An 18,328-nucleotide genomic window follows, 5' to 3' on the forward strand; every position below is an offset into this window, starting at 1 on the left:
GGACTAAATGGTGAAAATTATTTTATGTTGGTCATTGATGATTATTCTAGAATGGCATGGGTTACTTTCCTAAAAGAAAAATCATACACACTACATAGATTTAAGGTTTTCAAATCTACGATTGAAAATAAAATAGAAGCCAAGATCAAATGTTTAAGGTCTGATGGAGGAGAATAATTTACATCAAATGAATTTGATATATTTTATGAAGAGCATGGTACTAGGAGGCAATTATCTGCACCTAGGATTCCACAACAAAGTGAATTGGTCGAAAGAAAGAATAGGACTATTGTTGAAATGCCTAGAACTATGTTGAAAGATACTAACTCACCTAAGGTGTGTTGAAAAGAAGTTGTGCATACTATTTTATATATTCTTAACAGAGAACAAGTAAGAGTGAATCACACTAAAACACCTTATGCACTATGGCATGTAAAATCACCTACGGTCAAACATGTCAGCATTTTTGGAAGCAAGTGTTGCATCAGAAGAGATGAAAAGGATTTGGGAAAGTTTGATGATAGATGAGATGAAATAACATGTTTGGGATAGTCTATAAAGAGCAAGGTGTACTAATGTTACAACAAAAGGTTGAAGAATATTGTGGAGAGTACAAATGTCAGAGTAAGTGAAGAATGGAATCTAGTTGCACCTGAACCTAAGATTGAGATAAAAGATACCCCTATTATTGTAGAAGAGAAGGATATTTTGTAAGATAAAGAAGAGTCAAATACAGAAGAAGAGGAACTTGGACAAGCACCTAAGACACCTGCAAAGCATGTACAAAAGGATCATTCAGAAGATCAGATCATTGGAGATAAAAATAAAGGAGTTTATACTAGAAGAAGACTTGTTGAGACCAATGAACAAGAAAATTTATATTTCTTATCTAAGGTGGAGCTAAAGAATTTTGTAGAGGCTAGTAAAGATGATGGATGGATGGAGGAAATGGAAGAAGTGTTGGCAATTGACACTCAATTGGTTGGTTTCAATATGTTGTCATTGATGGAAACATGGCAACATGTTTTGGCTTCATATTTTGGTTTAGTTGTGTTTCGACAGACACTTCACTGGCACCAACACTAGTAGGTTGGATGGATTTATTTGGTTACCAGCAATGCAGGCCGACATGGTTTATATTCAGGTTATCGATATTGGAGGCTGACATCATTTGGGAGATCCTGCATCGATAATTATTTTTGATATTCATGTATTTATGTTATTTAGCCAACATGTATATTCATATTGTAATTATCTTTGTAAGTCGACATAAGGCATGATGGATTGTAAAGGGGTATATAGGTCAGTTGGTTAGATCATTTTGTAATGTGTAGGATGTAAGGTTATGGAATGTAATGTGATGCGAAATATATGAGAGAGATCATGTATGTGGGGATATTTATGTAAGAGGGTATTCCAGTAAGGGTTTAGGGTTTCAGATCGAAACAAACAAAGCTTAACCGAAACTATATTCAGACACAGAAGATGCTATCTTAGCAGTTCAATAATTTCTTCATATTGTAGTCTGGATTTGTATGTAGTTAGTGAGGCTCTTTTTTGTGATTGAGCAGTGTGCTCTAGGTTGTAAGCCTTCCTGCAAGAGCAGACCCCTATATTTTATAATATCTCTTCATATGGCCAGTGGATTGATATTGTGGGTCACAAATCCCATTGTGGTTTTTCCTCTTTGAGGTTTTCCACGTATAAATCTTTGTGTTATGGTATTTATTTGTGCGATTGGCTTACTAGTTGCTTTACTTCTTTCAATCTTATATGTGCCTGTATACCAGTTGGTGAATGCATGTTTTAATAAGGTTAAAATTGATCATTCTGGTAGAACATTGATTCACCCCCCCTCTCAGTGTTCTTGGATTCCAACAATTGGTATCAAAGCCTCGTGCCTCGGAAGAAGTTGAACAACTTGAGGAAGATCCTGAATCCGGAATCCATGGATATGAGTTTGGAGAAGAAATTTGAGGTGACTTGAAGATTATGATGTTGAAAGGATGAAGAAATTGAAGTTACAAGATGAATTGAATTCTACTCAGGAATTCATTCCTGTCTTACAGGAGAGACTATCATTTGTTCACACTAGGAGGAAGGAACTTTTGCAGAATAAGGATAATGAAGAGAAAGGTGCACTTAACGAGAGATGTCTGAAGCCGAGTCAGGAGAACATGGTCATGAGGAATGAAATGCAAGCTATAACTATGAGGATGTTTAAAGAGATTGAAGACCGGAAGAAAAAAGAAGAAAATCTTGTTGTATCTTTGAAAAACAAATTTGAAGAATGTGGTAGGTTGGTTCATGAAAATGATATGTTGAGAACTGATTTAGTACAATCCCAGAGTAATGAACAAGAACTTGAGAGACAAATGATAATTCTGAGAGATGATCTGGCTATTGCAAGTGAGTAAAAAAGAAAAATTCAAGATTAGTTCAGCACAACTTGATGAGTTATTGAAAAGACAAAGGCAGAATGGAGATTCCATTGGACTTGGATTTGAACAAGGACAAAGTTCCGGTACTGCAAATGAAGACCAAAACCTTAAGGCACCGGTAACGTAGTTTAATGCTTATAAATTTAATGGTAGATGCTTTGTTTGTAATAAATTTGGTCACATGGCTAGGCAATGTAGAAATAGAGCAAATCAGAACCCTGATTCTGCTCTCGGTTAATGTTCTAAATGTAATAAGTATGGTCATAAGACAAAAGATTACATAATGAATGTTAAATGTTATGCATGTGGAAAATTTGGACATATGGCTAATCAGTGCAGGTCAAGCAATTAAACCAGTTTTAGCAAAGCAATTCAAAAGAACAATGTTACATGTTATGCATGTAATGAGGTTGGACATATTGCTAAGTTTTGTAGAAGTTGAAATCCACTGGTTGGTAATGATGGATCAAATGTTAAAGGGAAAGAGAAGGTTAATGAAATCCGACAAGATCATACCTAGAGATGGGTCAGGAAGTCAGAAGAACAATCAGCAAATGGAAATGCTCTGGTTACTCAACCGGCATAGGAAGTTGCTCCCGCACCGACAAGAAGCTCATTCGGTAACTAAGGCATATGCCTTAGGGGTAGGCAAAATTCATGAAGATACTACATATGCCGCGAGAAGAGGTTCTGGAAGATGTTCCAAATATTGGAGATGCTTATCCGGCATGGAGATGTTTGATCGAGATCCGGTATCTTTCACTGGAAGTCATTGATATCAATGGTGGATTAGGGTTCTTGGAGGTTAAAAGGATGAATTCACTTAATTTCTAATCACTTTGCATTTAGAGAGATTCAGAGGAAGTCTAAGGCGTTTTAATGCGATCAATATCATCTTGAGCAATTTTACCAGCAATCAAAAGAGTTCTTTAAGGTTTTTCACCGGTAGCTATTCATAGGTATTTATATTTCATCATGGAAGTGGTATCATCATTTGTACCTATATTTATTGAAAATCCTATTGTTGTTGAGGTCAAGGACTATCCCAGACCTACTTTCAAGTGTTATCCGCATATTGCTACCCTAGACGATTCGGTTGGCGCTTTTTCCCGTGTCCCGAAAGGAGTTGTGTATGTCGAATATGTCAGAGCTTACATTCACTGTCATATTAAGGATTTGGGAACCAGTGATATTAAGAACATGTACATGAGCGAGTTAATGGGAGATTCTAGAAATATTAAGCCCGAGTACAAACACATTGAGGATCTAGGGTTTACTGGCATTCTAGATATTTCAGAATTTGAAGATGAGATTGTTAGATATGTTTTGAGCAGAGTGCATGGAGAATTTATCTGGTTGGATAGACTGTATAAGACCTCAAAGGAGGCCATTAGGGCAATCACCGGTTTATCGTAGGTTGGGCAACGTCCCGAGAAGAAAGTTTCTAATGATCAAGTCAACAAGATCACCAGCGCAACATCGAACAAGCGCTCAATGAGAGGTTAGATCTATGGTTGGATGTTGGATGAATTGTTGATTAACCTAGGAAAGATAAAAGGAGAGAAGAAAGGAACATTCTGGTATGGAAACCTAATTGTCTGTTTAATGTTATTTTTCATCAATGAGACCCGGTTTTAGAAAGAGATAATGGGCATTCGATATCTCCATAGGGAGGTAACTAAAACAATCAATTGCTACATTGGGTAGTCAAAGAGATGACAAAGTGTGGGGTTACTTTAAAGCATTTCAGAAGGCTATGAATTCTAGGGAGAGGGTTCCAAAGCACATTGTTGAGAAGTATTCAACCGAGATATGCTTCATGGTCAAGAAAGATGAAACTTTGATGGAAGTTGTAAGGCCCCGGAAGATTTAGATTGAAGAAATTGGTTATGAAGTTGATTCACAGATTCTAGATGCTTATGAAAATATGCTAATTGATGCACCTATCGATGAAACTGTAAAAACCTTTGGTATTGCTAAGTAGAAGAAGCAAGAGGTTGAAACTGAGTTCAACCGGAAGAAGAGAGAGAAGTGGGAGGGCAAGGCAAGTAAATTTGTTGAAAAGGTTTCATAAGATATCAAAGCATTAATTGATGTTGTTCCGGAGAAAGGCAGGAAAAGGAAAGAGCCATAAATCTTTATTGAGCCTATTGCAGCAAAATCTAGATCTGATGATGACACACCTTTAGCATTCAAGAGGGTATTGAGGAAGAAAACTAAAGAGACTAAGGTAGAAGCAAAGAAGCAATCGGTTAGGAAAGTTACCATCAAGGTACCGACACACAAAAGATTACCAAAAGAAACACCTTCAGCCCCATTTGATATTGGAAGAAGAAGGATGACACCGATCTGGCACTTGTATTTGGTAATGTAACTATTATTCCACCCAAGAAGAAGGATGACACCGATCTGGCACTTGTATCTAGTAATGTAACTATTATTCCACCCAAGACTTGTGTAGAAATAGTTGATGAAATAACTAAAGATGGTATGTTAAAGAATGTACAATTTTATTATGAATATTTGGGTAATGATGAACAAAGAGAAGTAGAGGAATCAATTTTGTTATATTTGGATATATATAAAAAAGCCTTGTTAAAAATTGAAAATCAAATACCAGCACAGTTATATGACATATTAGATGCTAGAAGATTATCAGCAATGGAAGAGGACAGGCATATAAAGATTCAGGAGTTATTATATGTTTGTGTTTCTATTACTCTAGAGGAGATGGACACGACACTTGAGATTGTAGACATGAAAATCTTTCACAACAAACACAAAATAATCAGTCTTATGTTAGGTAGGGTCAATGAGATAATCAAGGAGACACACAAGGCATGGGTTAAATTCTTTTCAGAAAATTGTGGTTTTTATACTTCACTGGAACCTAAGACAGATACTGCAGATATCCCGGTTGAAGGGAAAGGTAAAGGTATTATGGGTACTTCACCCTCAATTTTGAAAAACATTAAGATAGTGGATATTGAGCCCTTGGTAGAAACTAATGTACAAGCAAATGTTGAGATATCAACAGAATTAGAGAGTGTAAAGGTTGAAAGTGTACATGTTACTAATGTTGAGGACAATAGTCCTCTGGATCAAAATGTACAGGATGAGGTTACAGTTCCTATGGAGGAATCGACAGTTACTGATACTGCACCAAGTGGTGAAGCCACCGGTGCAAGTGAGGAAGCTACAAAAGTTAAACCATCAGAGGAGGAGAAAGGGGAATCCGGTAGGGAATCGGTAGTGAGTTCATCATTGTTGTCAATTGACACCTCGCAGGTTGAAAAGAAAAACATTACCGAGATGAGTTCTACTGAACTCATGATGATGGTTGCATAGAAAATGATGAAGGATCTATGGATAAAGGGGTTATTGATCAATCTATCATTGTTTTGCATTGACTTGTCCTGAAGTGCAAATTTGACAATGAGGTGAGGCCATCTGGCAAGCTTAAGATAATCATTGAGCACATTTCATCAAATCGACAGGCATTGGAGAGGTTTACGCAGGCAAAGAGAGATACATTTGATCAAATGATTGAGTCGGAGAGGAAGGAGATTTATGATAAGATGAAATTGATTGATAATGCTTTGAGGCAATGTACTAATATTTATAGAGCATGTTGTAACATAGGTTTGCTTATAGCTGAGATAGATAAAAGGATTAAGGATATTCAGGAGGAGATTGTAGGTATAGTCAATTCTTTTGATCGTTCGCATTCATTGACTACATCTATTGTTGGTCAGATTTTGGTTTTGGAAGCCCAACTTTTAGCTTTTCAGAGAGAAAAAGATAAAATCATAAGGAGAGCCAGAGGTCTTAGAGGATTGGTGAGTCCTCAGTTGGATTCATTAAGTGTACATAAGAAGGAGTGTATAGATATGGTTGGTAAGCCCACACCGACAAAGCTTAATGAGAAAGAGTCATTTGCCCATATGCTAAATGGACTAGTATCTATTTTCGACACTTTCAAATCAGGTTGGGATACTTATCTAGAGCTTTTGGAGAGGGCCTATTCGAATATTTTCAAGTATATTCAGCTTCGGTAAGGTATTTTGGGACATTCCTTGTAAGTCTTTCATTTTTCATCTTAGTTTTTGCTTTTTGGTATTTTTGGTTGACATTAATGTCAAGGGGGGAGGTTTAGGTGAAAAATATTCAGGATGTATGGAGTATTTTTTTTCAGATGGATATTCAGCTCAAGGGGAGCAGGCTCAGGATGAAACCGACAGATGGAAACCATGATCATTTTTCACATGAGTGTTGCCATCAATGCCAAAGGGGAAGATTGTTGGTAATTGACACTCAATTGGTTGGTTTCAATATGTTGTCATTGATGGCAACATAGCAACATGGCAACATGTTCTGACTTCATATTTTGGTTTAGTTGTGTATCGACACACTTAACCGGCACCGACACCGACAGGTTGGATGGATTTCTTTGGTTACCGGCAATGCAGGCCGAGATGATTTATATTTAGGTTATCGACATTGAAGGCTGCCATCATTTGGGAGATCCGACATCAACGATTGTTTTTGATATTCATGTATTTATGTTATTTAGCTGACATGTATATTCATATTGTAATTATCTTTGTAAGCTGACATAAGGCATGATGGATTGTAAAGGGGTATATAGATCAGTTGGTTAGATCATTTTGTAATGTGTAGGATGTAAGGTTATGAAATGTAATGTGATGCGAAATATATGAGAGATATCATGTATGTGAGGATATTTATGTAAGAGGGTATTCCGATAAGGGTTTAGGGTTTCAGACCGGAACAGACAGAGTTTAACCAAAACTCTATTGAAGCATAGAACATGTTATCTTAAAAATTCAATTATTTCTCTGGATTGTAGTCTAGATTTGTATGTAGTCATTGAGACTCCTTTTGTGATTGAGCAATGTACTCTAGGTTGTAAGCCTTCCTGCAAGTGCAGGCCCCTATATTTTGTATTATATCTTCATATGGCCAATGGATTGATATTGTGGGTCACAAATCCCACCTGGTTTTCCTCTTTGAGGTTTTCCACGTATAAATATTTGTGTTATGGTATTCATTTATGTGATTGGCTTATTGGTTTCTTTACTTCTTTCAATCTTATATGTACCAGTATACCGGTTGGTGAATGCATGTATTAATAAGGTTTAAATTGATCATTCCAGTAGAACACTGCTTCACCCCCCCCCCCCTCTCAGTGTTATTGGATTCCAACAAGAAGATATGAAAGTGATAGAAAAGAATCAAACATGGAAAGTGGCACCTAGACCATTGGACAAGAATGTGATAGGAACAAAGTGGGTATTTCAGAACTTGCTAAATAAAGATGGAGAATTCATAAGAAACAAAGAAAGACTGGGTTGTAAAGGCTATTCACAAGTTGAAGGTATATATTTTGAGGATACTTTTTCTCTGGAAGCTAGGATGGGACCTATAAGAATGTTTCTTGTGTTTGTTGCTTACAAATTTTTTAAGGTATATCAAAAGGATGTTAAGTCAACATTCCTAAATGGAGAACTTGAAGAAGGGGTGTATATTGAACAACCAGATGGCTTTCAGTAGTCAAAAGACCAGATATGTTCTGCAAATTCAAGAAGGAAATTTATGGACTTAAGCAAGCTCCTAAAGCTTTGTATGCAAGTTTGGATAGATACTTGTTGCAACAGATAGTAATCTCTATTTTAAAGTTAAAAAAGGGAAACTATTGAAAGTGATTGTATATGTTGATGGTATCATTTTTGGTGAAGATGAAGATGTTTGTAAGAATTTTGCAAAAGAGATGTATAAAGAATTAGAGATGTCAATGATTTGTGAGTTGTCATTTTTCCTTGGTATTCAAGTAACGCAATTAAATGATGGTATTTGCATTTCTCGGACTAGGTATATCAATGAGATGTTGAAAAAAATTGGTATGGAAAATTGTAAACCAGTTGGAACCCCTATGGTTACGCGTTGTCACTTGAGCAAGGATGATGGATCTTTGGAAGTTGATCAGAAACAATATATATCTATGATTGGTGGATTGTTATATTTGATTGCCTCAAGACTATATATTATGCACAAACTCTATTTAGTTGCCAGATATCAAGCTAATCCAAAGCAATCTCGTGATCAAGAAGTAAAAAGGATATTCAGATACGTGAAAGGGACTCGAAATTTTGTTAGATGGTATAAGAACGGTGATGATTTCTCTTTGAAAGATTACACTAATGTTGATTGGGTTGGATGTGCTGACGATATAAGAAGTACACATGGTGGTGTATTTTCCTTGGGAGACAGATTAGTCTCTTGGTTGAGAAAGAAGTAGGATTTTAGTGTCATTATCTACAACAAAAGCATATGATATTGTAGCAACATCTTGCTACACTAAATTCATGTGGATGAAGCAAACTCTTTAGGATATCAAGGTGATGTATGATGAGAAAATCTCTATTATGTGTGATAATATAAGTGTGATTAACATTTCAAAAAATTGAGTGATGCATTCAAGGACTAAACACATTTCCATTTAGTATTTGAAAGGAAATATAAAAGCAAGAAAATGAAAAAAAAATCCAAGTAAGTATGTTGATTGAAGTAATGTTACCAAAGTAGAGAGTAACTTGAGAGAAATCACCCAAAACTTGAAGAGGAGACACTAGACCTTTTGAAAGGGGAAAAGAAAAGAAAAACCCCTTATGTATTATGAATGAAGGCAAAGTCTAGAGAGAGAGAGAGAGAGAGAATCTCATTAAAATGATATCAAAAGTGAAGAATAAGAGGAGAATCATCTTTTAAACAAAGATGAGGAGATGAGTTATAAAGTAACTCCCATTTCTATGAATGCCACCATTCACAATATGCATGTGAAAAGTGTCACAATCCTCATAAGGAGGAAATATAATATTCCACATATTTTGAGTAAATAAAATGAGTTATGAGAACTCAAATAAGACAAAGGACTTGTAAAGATCCTCTAGAATATTCCTACAAGAAACAAATAAAAGAAAATTAACTTTACCAAGTAAAGATTAATTCCTAACACCTCCCTTTAAGCTTTACTTGGGGAGTTTACATCAAACCCTTCAATGAGTAGAAAACCAAGATTTTTAAATTGAATTTGGAACTTTTTGTTACAAAGTGGCTTTGTGAGAATATCAACAACTTGGTCTTCTCCCTTGCAATATAGAAGTGAAACTTGAGTCTTCAATTTGTTCTCTAATAAAGCGGTGTTGGAGAGAAATATGTTTGGTCCTTGCATGGAAGATAGGATCTTATCCAAGGCAATGGCACTTTGATTGTCACAATACAAAGGTGTTGCTTTTTACTATTCCAAGAAATGACACTTGAACCAACAAAGAAACAATATCCACAAGTAGATTTCACATCATTGGGATCTCCCCCTAGATCAGAATCAGTAGATCCTTTTAAAGTAAAATCACAATTTTCATCATAAAACAAACCACCATTAATAGTTCCTTTAATATATCTCAAAATTCTTTTTGCAACTTTAAAGTGAGTTTGTTGAGGTTTAGACATAAATCTAGAAACTAAACACTATAAGCAATATCTGGTCTAGTAAGAGTTAAATAATTTAAACTTCCAACTAGTTGTCTATATAAAGTAGCATCAAATAAATGAGTTTTCATATCAATAATTATCTTTGTTACAAATTCACAAGGAGTAGAAACATGATTAGCATCATTCATTTTAAACTTGTCTAAAAGCTCTTGAGCATATAAATACTTTGAGATATAAAAATGGCATTAGTAGTTTGCCAAATTTGCATTCCTAAAAAATAATGTAAAAGTCCTAAATCAATCATTTAAATTTTTTGATTGAGTTGAAACTCAATTTCAGAAATCAAATGATTGGAACTTGAAGTTAGAATTAAATCATCTACATATAAAATAATAATCACAATGTCATCTTCATTATGTTTAATATTTAAGTTGGGATGATTTTTACTTTTAATGAAACCTCGAGAAAGAAAGAATGCATTTATCTTAGAATACCATTCTCTAGGAGATTGTTTCAAACCATAAATGGATTTCTTTAACTTGCAAACTAAATGTTCATGACCTTCCTTAACAAAGCCAGGAGGTTGAGAGATATACATTTCCTCATGTAAATCACCATTTAGAAAATCACTTTTAACATCCATTTGATGAATAGGCCAATTCATATGAGAAGCTAAAGCAAGAAAAAGTTTAATAGTAGGCATTTTAGCAACACGAGCAAAAGTTTCATTATAATCCAAGCCTTCAATTTGAGAAAAACCTCTAGCAACTAATTTAGCTTTAAACTTAGTAACTTCACTATTTGCATTCAATTTAGTTTTATATAACCACTTACAAGAAACAAGATTTTTACCTTGAGGTAAAGGAACTAAATCCCAAGTTTGATTAGCAAGCAAAGTATCGTATTCTTCTTGCATAGCTTTTTGCCAATGAGGTTGATTTTTAGCTTTCTCAAAAGAATTCCTAGCTAAATAATCATCACTTTCTTGAATCAAAGTTTCAAACCATTTAGGCTTCCTTTTAGAAGTAATAGAAGCATCATTGGAAGAAGAATCATTAGGAGTAGAATTATCATTATCATTATCACCAATACTAGAAGGAAGAGATGCATTGGGGTTGGGATTTAGAGAAGAAATAGGATTTAGAGAGGGAGGTTTGTCCTCCACAACCACAACCTTACTTTCAACAAATATTATCCTACACATTAGAACAATCATGAATACTATTTTCAGCAATACAAACAACTTTAGCAACTTTAACTTTATTAGTGATAGGATTATAAACTCTATATGCTTTAGAATATTCATTATAACCAACAAATATATAAGGAGAAGATTTAGAATCTAATTTGTGCTTCTTTTGTTTGGGTTTATGAACATAAGCAATAGAACAAAAAATCCTTGAATGCTTTAAATTGGGCTTACTACTAGACCAAGCCTCTTCAGGAGTTATATTCTATAAAGCTTTTGTAGGAGTCCTATTAATGAGATAAGTAGCACAAGCCATAGCTTAAACCCAAAATTTATAATCCTCATTCTTAGCATGCAATAAACATCTAGCCATTTCAAGAATGGTTCTATGCTTCCTTTTCGCTACACCATTTTGTTGAGGTGTATAGGGAATAGCAAGCTCATGTTTGATACCAAAAGATTTCAAATAACCATTAAATGCATTATTAACATATTCCTTACCATTATCAACTCTAAGTATTTTAATCTTGAAACCATATTTCCTTTCAACAAACATATGAAATTCAATAAAAACATCAAGAACTTGATCCATACTATGAAGAAAATAGATCCAATTTATTCTTGAAAAATGATCAAAAAATGTAAGTGCATACCTTGATCCTTGGATGCAGTGATTCTCCATGGGTCCCAGAAGGTCACTATGAATAAGGTGCAACTTATGAGTTTCCCTACATGATTGACCATGTAGAAAGGGCTCCCTGTGCATCTTACCACTCATGCATCATATGCATACAATTTTAGAAGGAAGAATGCCAGGTAATCCATCTACCATATTTGTTTTTTGCATCAAGGCAATGTTATTAGAATTTATGTGGTCGAGTCTTTCATGCCAAACATTAAAATCAATGGTAGTAAGCAAAGAATACTTTGAATGAGCAAACTCATAAAATTTAAATAAGTTATCATTATCCATTTTAGCATTAATAATAACTTGGTTATGCTTTGGATCAATAATATAACACATATCCTTATAGAATTCAATCTTATAATCTTGACAAATCTTAGCAATAGAAAGCAAATTTGATTTTAATTCAGGAACATAAAGAACATCATGTAATTTACCATTAGGAACATTGACATCACCAATAGCTTCTACTTTACAACTATAATTGTTAGCAAGTTGAACAAGAATATTCAAAGTATCAGGATGAATAGAATAAAAAAATTCTTTATAAGAAGTAACATGTTTAGATGCACTGGAATCAATAATCCATTCAAGAGGCTGAGAAACATTATAACTACAAGTAAATGCATGACAAGATTAATTACCATTATTATTACCTTTCTTATAACTAGGTTTATATTGTTGATTATTTTGATTATTTTGGTTCATGGGATTTTTACCATTTTGCTTCTTGAAATAATTATTAGTCACATGACCATCCTTACCAAAATGCGTACATTGGGGCCTCTTAGAATGATTATTCTTTTAATTATTATTAGAATTGTTATTATATGATTTAGAATGATATGTATTATTAAAATAATGGTTATTATTATTGGACCTAAAATTATTATTATGATTTTGATTTTTAGACATAAAAGCATGTTCACTACTTTTAAGAGTACCAAATTGAATTAATTTAGCTTCCTCTTGACGTAATAAATTATGAAAAATACCATTTTAATTGAGTAGCTAAACTAGGAATAGCAAGTTGAGCACGAATATTAGTAATAAACTGCTCAAATTGTCTAGGAAGAGATTTTTTAAGAATGAGATGAATTAAACGTATATCATCTAGTTTAATTCCTAAACCAATTAATTGCCTATTAATAGAATCAAACTTTAATAAGAATACATGCATGCTTTTAAATTTGTATGCCTGAGGTCTTTGAGTTGATCTTGAAGTTGGATTTTTCAAGATTCATTTGAACTATCGTAAGTTGCTTTTAAAATTTCCCAAGCTTCATAGGCTTTTGTACAATTGTCAATGAGAACATTCAAATCAGGAACCACTAAAATGCCATTTAAACCAAGTGCTTCCTCATTTCGAGCCTTCCATATGTCTTGGTCGGCTTGAGGTGCAGTTGAAGCGGGATCTGAGTTTTTATAAGTAGCAACATCCAAAAGATGTTTGAAACAGAAAATAAATGAGATATGTGTTTTCCATGAATGATAATTAGAACTATTTAATTTAATTTTTTGGAATTAAAGTAGACATGATAGCAAGAAATAGATTAGTTGAGAAAAAAAAAACCCCTTGTTAAACAAATTTAATAATAATTTACTATATAAACTTGTAAATAAAATGACAAAAAAATTTAAAACAACTTTATTTTCAAGTCATTAATAATAAATTTAAATTTAAAAATTAATTATTTAAAAAAAAGTGTTAGAAAAAAACTTTAAGTTTGGAAGCATATGTATTGAAAGTTTTAAATTAAACAAAATTATGAAATGAAGAAATGATAATAAAGGATACATTAAAAATAAATATAATAAATTTTATATAAAAACTTTAATTTGAATGAAACATGGTTGAGTGATTTAGGAAAAAGAAACGTAAGAGTAAGAGACATTACAAAATAATAAGAGCCTTAGAGACGTTATGAGCAAGGTGCATAGGTGTTTTACAACAAAGGAGAGCGTTAGAGCAATAAAGGAATGATGCATAATGCAATTTAACAAATACAAAATGTAGGTACAGAGACGTTGGTACAAACAATAGACATTAACAATGTAGATAAGGCAAATGTAGAGGCTGAAACGTTTAGTGAGAAAAAATGTTGTTTTGCAAGCAAAAACGTAAGGAATCTTCTAAAGGCAATTTGAAGTAGAGGCGTTAAAAATATTACAAACTTAAATAAACTTTAAAAGTTTTGATATGACATGTAGGGGGATTTCTGGGACAACAAAGAGAACATGATTCCTATAGCAAAAAGAACACAACAAACTGAAAATGATATGCAAAATATGTTAGAATATTAAACTTTTAGTAAACAAATCCTGCAATTCACAAAACTAGAGAATATAATATGAAAATCGGAGATATTTATTACACAAAATCAATATGAGACCTCTTTTATAATAAAATCCCACAAACACGAGAAATGTTAGAACCTACAAACAAAACAAATATTCAACTTAATGATGAAACTATTTTGGCAACAAGCCTTCCAAAATGAATATAAGCTAATGAATGTAGGAAAAGAGGTTCACAAAACAATTTTGGTGGCAAGCCTTCCAAAATTAAAAGAAAATAAACTTTAAATTAGAATTTTAATTGAATTAATCCTACCAAGTTTGAAAAAAAAAATAGAATGAAATCAAAACCTGCATAAAAAAAAAGTGAGAATAAACTTCTACTCTTCTCTCAAAGAGTGCCTCCAAGAAAGGTGTGCTAGAAAATGAAATGGCAACTTTCATCAACTTCCACTTAAACAAGGATCAGTAACCTGCTCTAATACCATGAAAGGAAATATAAGAGTGAGAAAATGAAAAAAAATCCAAGCATGTTGATTGAAGTAATGTTACCAAACTAGAGAGAAACTTGAGAGCAATCACCCAAAACTTGAAGAGGATGCACAAGATCTTTTGAAAGGAGAAAAGAAAAGAAAAACCCCTTATGTATTATGAATGAAGGCAAAGCAGAGAGAGAGAGAGAGAGAGAGAGAGAGAGAGAAGAAAAGAAAAACCCCTTATGTATTATGAATGAAGGCAAAGCAGAGAGAGAGAGAGAGAGAGAGAGAGAGAGAGAGAGGCTCATTACAATTATATCAAAAGTGAAGAATAAGAGGAGAAGCATCTTTTAAATAGAGACGAGGAGAGGAGTCACAAAGTAACTCGCATTTCTATGAATACCACCATTCACAATATGTGTGTGCAAAGTGTTACAATCCTCATGAGGAAATCTAATATTTCACATATTTGGAATAAATAAAATAAGTTATAAGAACTTAAATAAGACAAAGGACTTGTAGAGATCCTTTAAGAATATTCCCACAAGAAACAAATAAAAGGAAATTAACTTTACCAAGTAAAGATTAAATCCTAATATTATTATTTCTTAAGAGATAAGGTTGTAGAGAAGGAATTCAGAATGGAATATGTGCCCACAAAGGATCAAATTGAAGATATTTTTACCCAAGGCATTGTCAAAAGGTACCTTTGAGCATCTCTGGCAGAAGTTGGGAGTTATTGCCCCTCCTTCAAACTAGATGCATAAAAATGGTGCATCACTCCAAAGGGAGAATCAAAGTTTATCCCTTGTATTCTAGACTGATGTCGTGGCTACTCTCAGGGGAGCAATGAAGGTTGTTATTTGTTGATTACAAGAAAATGGTTGCAGAAGAGAGATATCCTTGTCAAAGGGAATGTTTTTGATATCAAAGCCATAACTGGAAGAGGAGGAAAGAGTTACAAAGACCAGGTTTGTAGTGTTGTGCCCTTTGTCCTTGATGTCAAAGGGGGAGGATGTTTCAGTATGGTGGTACAAGTGTTGTCATCAATGACAAAGGGGGGAAGTGTTGCAAATATGGTTGTGTTGTCATTGATGTCAAATTTGTTTGGTGTTGTCATTGATGTCACAACTGAAGATGTGCTTTTGTTGTCTATTATTGTGTGTAGTGGTGACAAAGGTGTAGAAGAAGTTGTAGTTGTTTAGTTGTGTGATTGTGGTATGTGGTTTGGAAATGAGTTCCCAGATGTTGTTATGTCATCTGGAGATGACATGGTTATGAAGTGATTTTGGAAGATGACAAGTAGTGGAAGATACAATATGCAAGAAAGAGTATTTAATGTCTTTATAAAGGATGCTCTGCTTTCCTCTAGTTTTTTATGATGATAGCTTGAGGTTTTGGATATAATGTCTATGTTCTATGGATGTTGTACTATCATTTTTCCAAGTCCCCTCTTGCTCAGATTGGTGAAGTTGGTGGTTGGAGTTTGTTGATAGTGAGGTTATCTATCAGTATTGGTTTGGAGAATGCTCTCCATTGCTCCACTATGGTGATGGAAGTATTGTGGCTTGGAGGACATGCTCATATGGTTCATGCAATGTTCCAATTCAAATTTCATGTGTTGGTTTCCTAGCAAGTGAAGTTATGTTATTCAGTTGTTCGTTGTGGTCAACTATGTTGGACTCTAGCTGACTTAGTTGATTAATCTGATTTGGATCATACTCTTTTGGTACGTATATGCATTGTAGGTTGAAATAAGATGTTATTATGGGTCTTATCATGGCGTGTGAAGATCCACATTGACTAATTTGCATTGGGTAATATTTTTTGGGGTTGACTGGTTAACATGCTTTATTGGTTGTCTATACGTTACGTTTGATGTCGAATTCAGAGGATGTGTTAGTGTGTGTGGTTCATTGTGATCAACTTTGGAATACTTCTTGTGATATATTTGGGTCCCCATTTTCTCCTAGAGTGGACTACATTTGGTGTGGTTGCTATTTGTGGAAGACTTTGTGTAGTTCATGTATTATTTTGTATATGGTTGATCTAGTTGAGGGTTTCAATGAATAACCTAGTATATAAAGATGTGTGGATGTGTGAATTGTGATATGGAATGGTAGTGAATGATATGCAAGCATACATGGAGAAGTAGAAGTGTGAATTTCAGATTGTGATGAAATTTGATGATCATATCCTTCAGTGTGACATGGTCCTGATTGTAATGCTCCACCAGGAAACCCCGAAGGGATAAAACTAAAACACAAGAATAGAGAACAATTTTTTTTTAAAGTTAAAATAGAATAATGATACATTGAGTTAACATTAAGTTTAGATTACACAATGAAAGACTTAACTAACACCCAAAGGGTTTCCCAATGTGATTACTTGGTTCAACACTTAACTCAACTCACACTAATTAATCCAATTAAGTTGATTAACTTAATGACATGATTATACTTGAACAATGGTTAAATTTGTTCTATAGGTTAAAAATATAGATAACATGATTAAGTTCATCCATTGCAATTTAACCATACATTACATCCAGCCTTAAATTAAAACATATGACATGCATCTAATTTCCATACATATTTTAATTGCATTAAAAGCTAATGAATACTTTCCATTATACTAACCTACATTCTTCATGATCCATAATACTGCATTTTATAACTTCATGCATGCATTTAAGATTAATATCATCTAATCTACATTATACATTTAAACCATAATGCCATTCATACATGCAAAATAAAAAGGAACTAGATGAACACAAACACCACAAAACACCAAATTGATATCGGAGTTCACCCCTAATGGGCTACATCTCCAAGTCTTCTCAACTTCAAGACCCCTCTAAAAAATAATAGGGTGAAGAATACATAAGGTTCAAATCAATTACATCTAACCAAAAAGGTGTACATAAACAAATAATACATATGACCACACCGATCAAAAGATACATGAATGATCCTAGAAGAAAAAAAATGATCCATTTGAAACAAGATAAGGAACAAATACAAAGATCCACTGGAGCACCCACGAAACTAAGTCCTCGCAACCCATCATAAGAAGCCCATGGTCTAACTTGAATATCAGGTACTCTCAAAGGCATAAACAGTCAGATATGACTCCACAGTAGTGCTCCTAGCAAAGACAACACAAACTGCACACTAGTAAATATAAGGGATGAGTGTCATCACATAACTTGGTATGGTTACCCTGGCAGGCTTCCATAGGTCATGACCTCATCCACTGGGTTACCCTGGCAACCTTTCCCGAACCTCCGACCCATCCAAGTCTCATGTGGACCCAACACATCCTTTCGTGAAGACAAGGTTGTTGGTTTGCCATTTCAAGCCTTCTCACTACATTCTGAGTCTATACTAGCACTCATCCCATGCGTGAGGCACAATTATCTTACTTAGTGTTTTTATCTACTAAACTTCCTAATATACTATTAAGTTATCACTTATTTAGACACACTTTTGATGGGTTACCTTGCTACCACTTTGGGCGCGGCCCCCACTCGAAAGCCACTCTCCCGTATGACACTAAACCGCAATCAAACGAAACTCCTAAAACCAAGGTATACACCAGGACAACCATATGAAGTTCAATACGATAGGAAAACCCACTTGGCCAAACAAGTCCTCACACGAGGTGCACTGACTGACAATTCTCTTACTAGAGACATGACCAGCTACAGTCAACCACATAACAA

Source organism: Cryptomeria japonica, chromosome 10, assembly GCF_030272615.1.
Source record: "Cryptomeria japonica chromosome 10, Sugi_1.0, whole genome shotgun sequence".
Taxonomy (NCBI): Eukaryota; Viridiplantae; Streptophyta; class Pinopsida; order Cupressales; family Cupressaceae; genus Cryptomeria; species Cryptomeria japonica.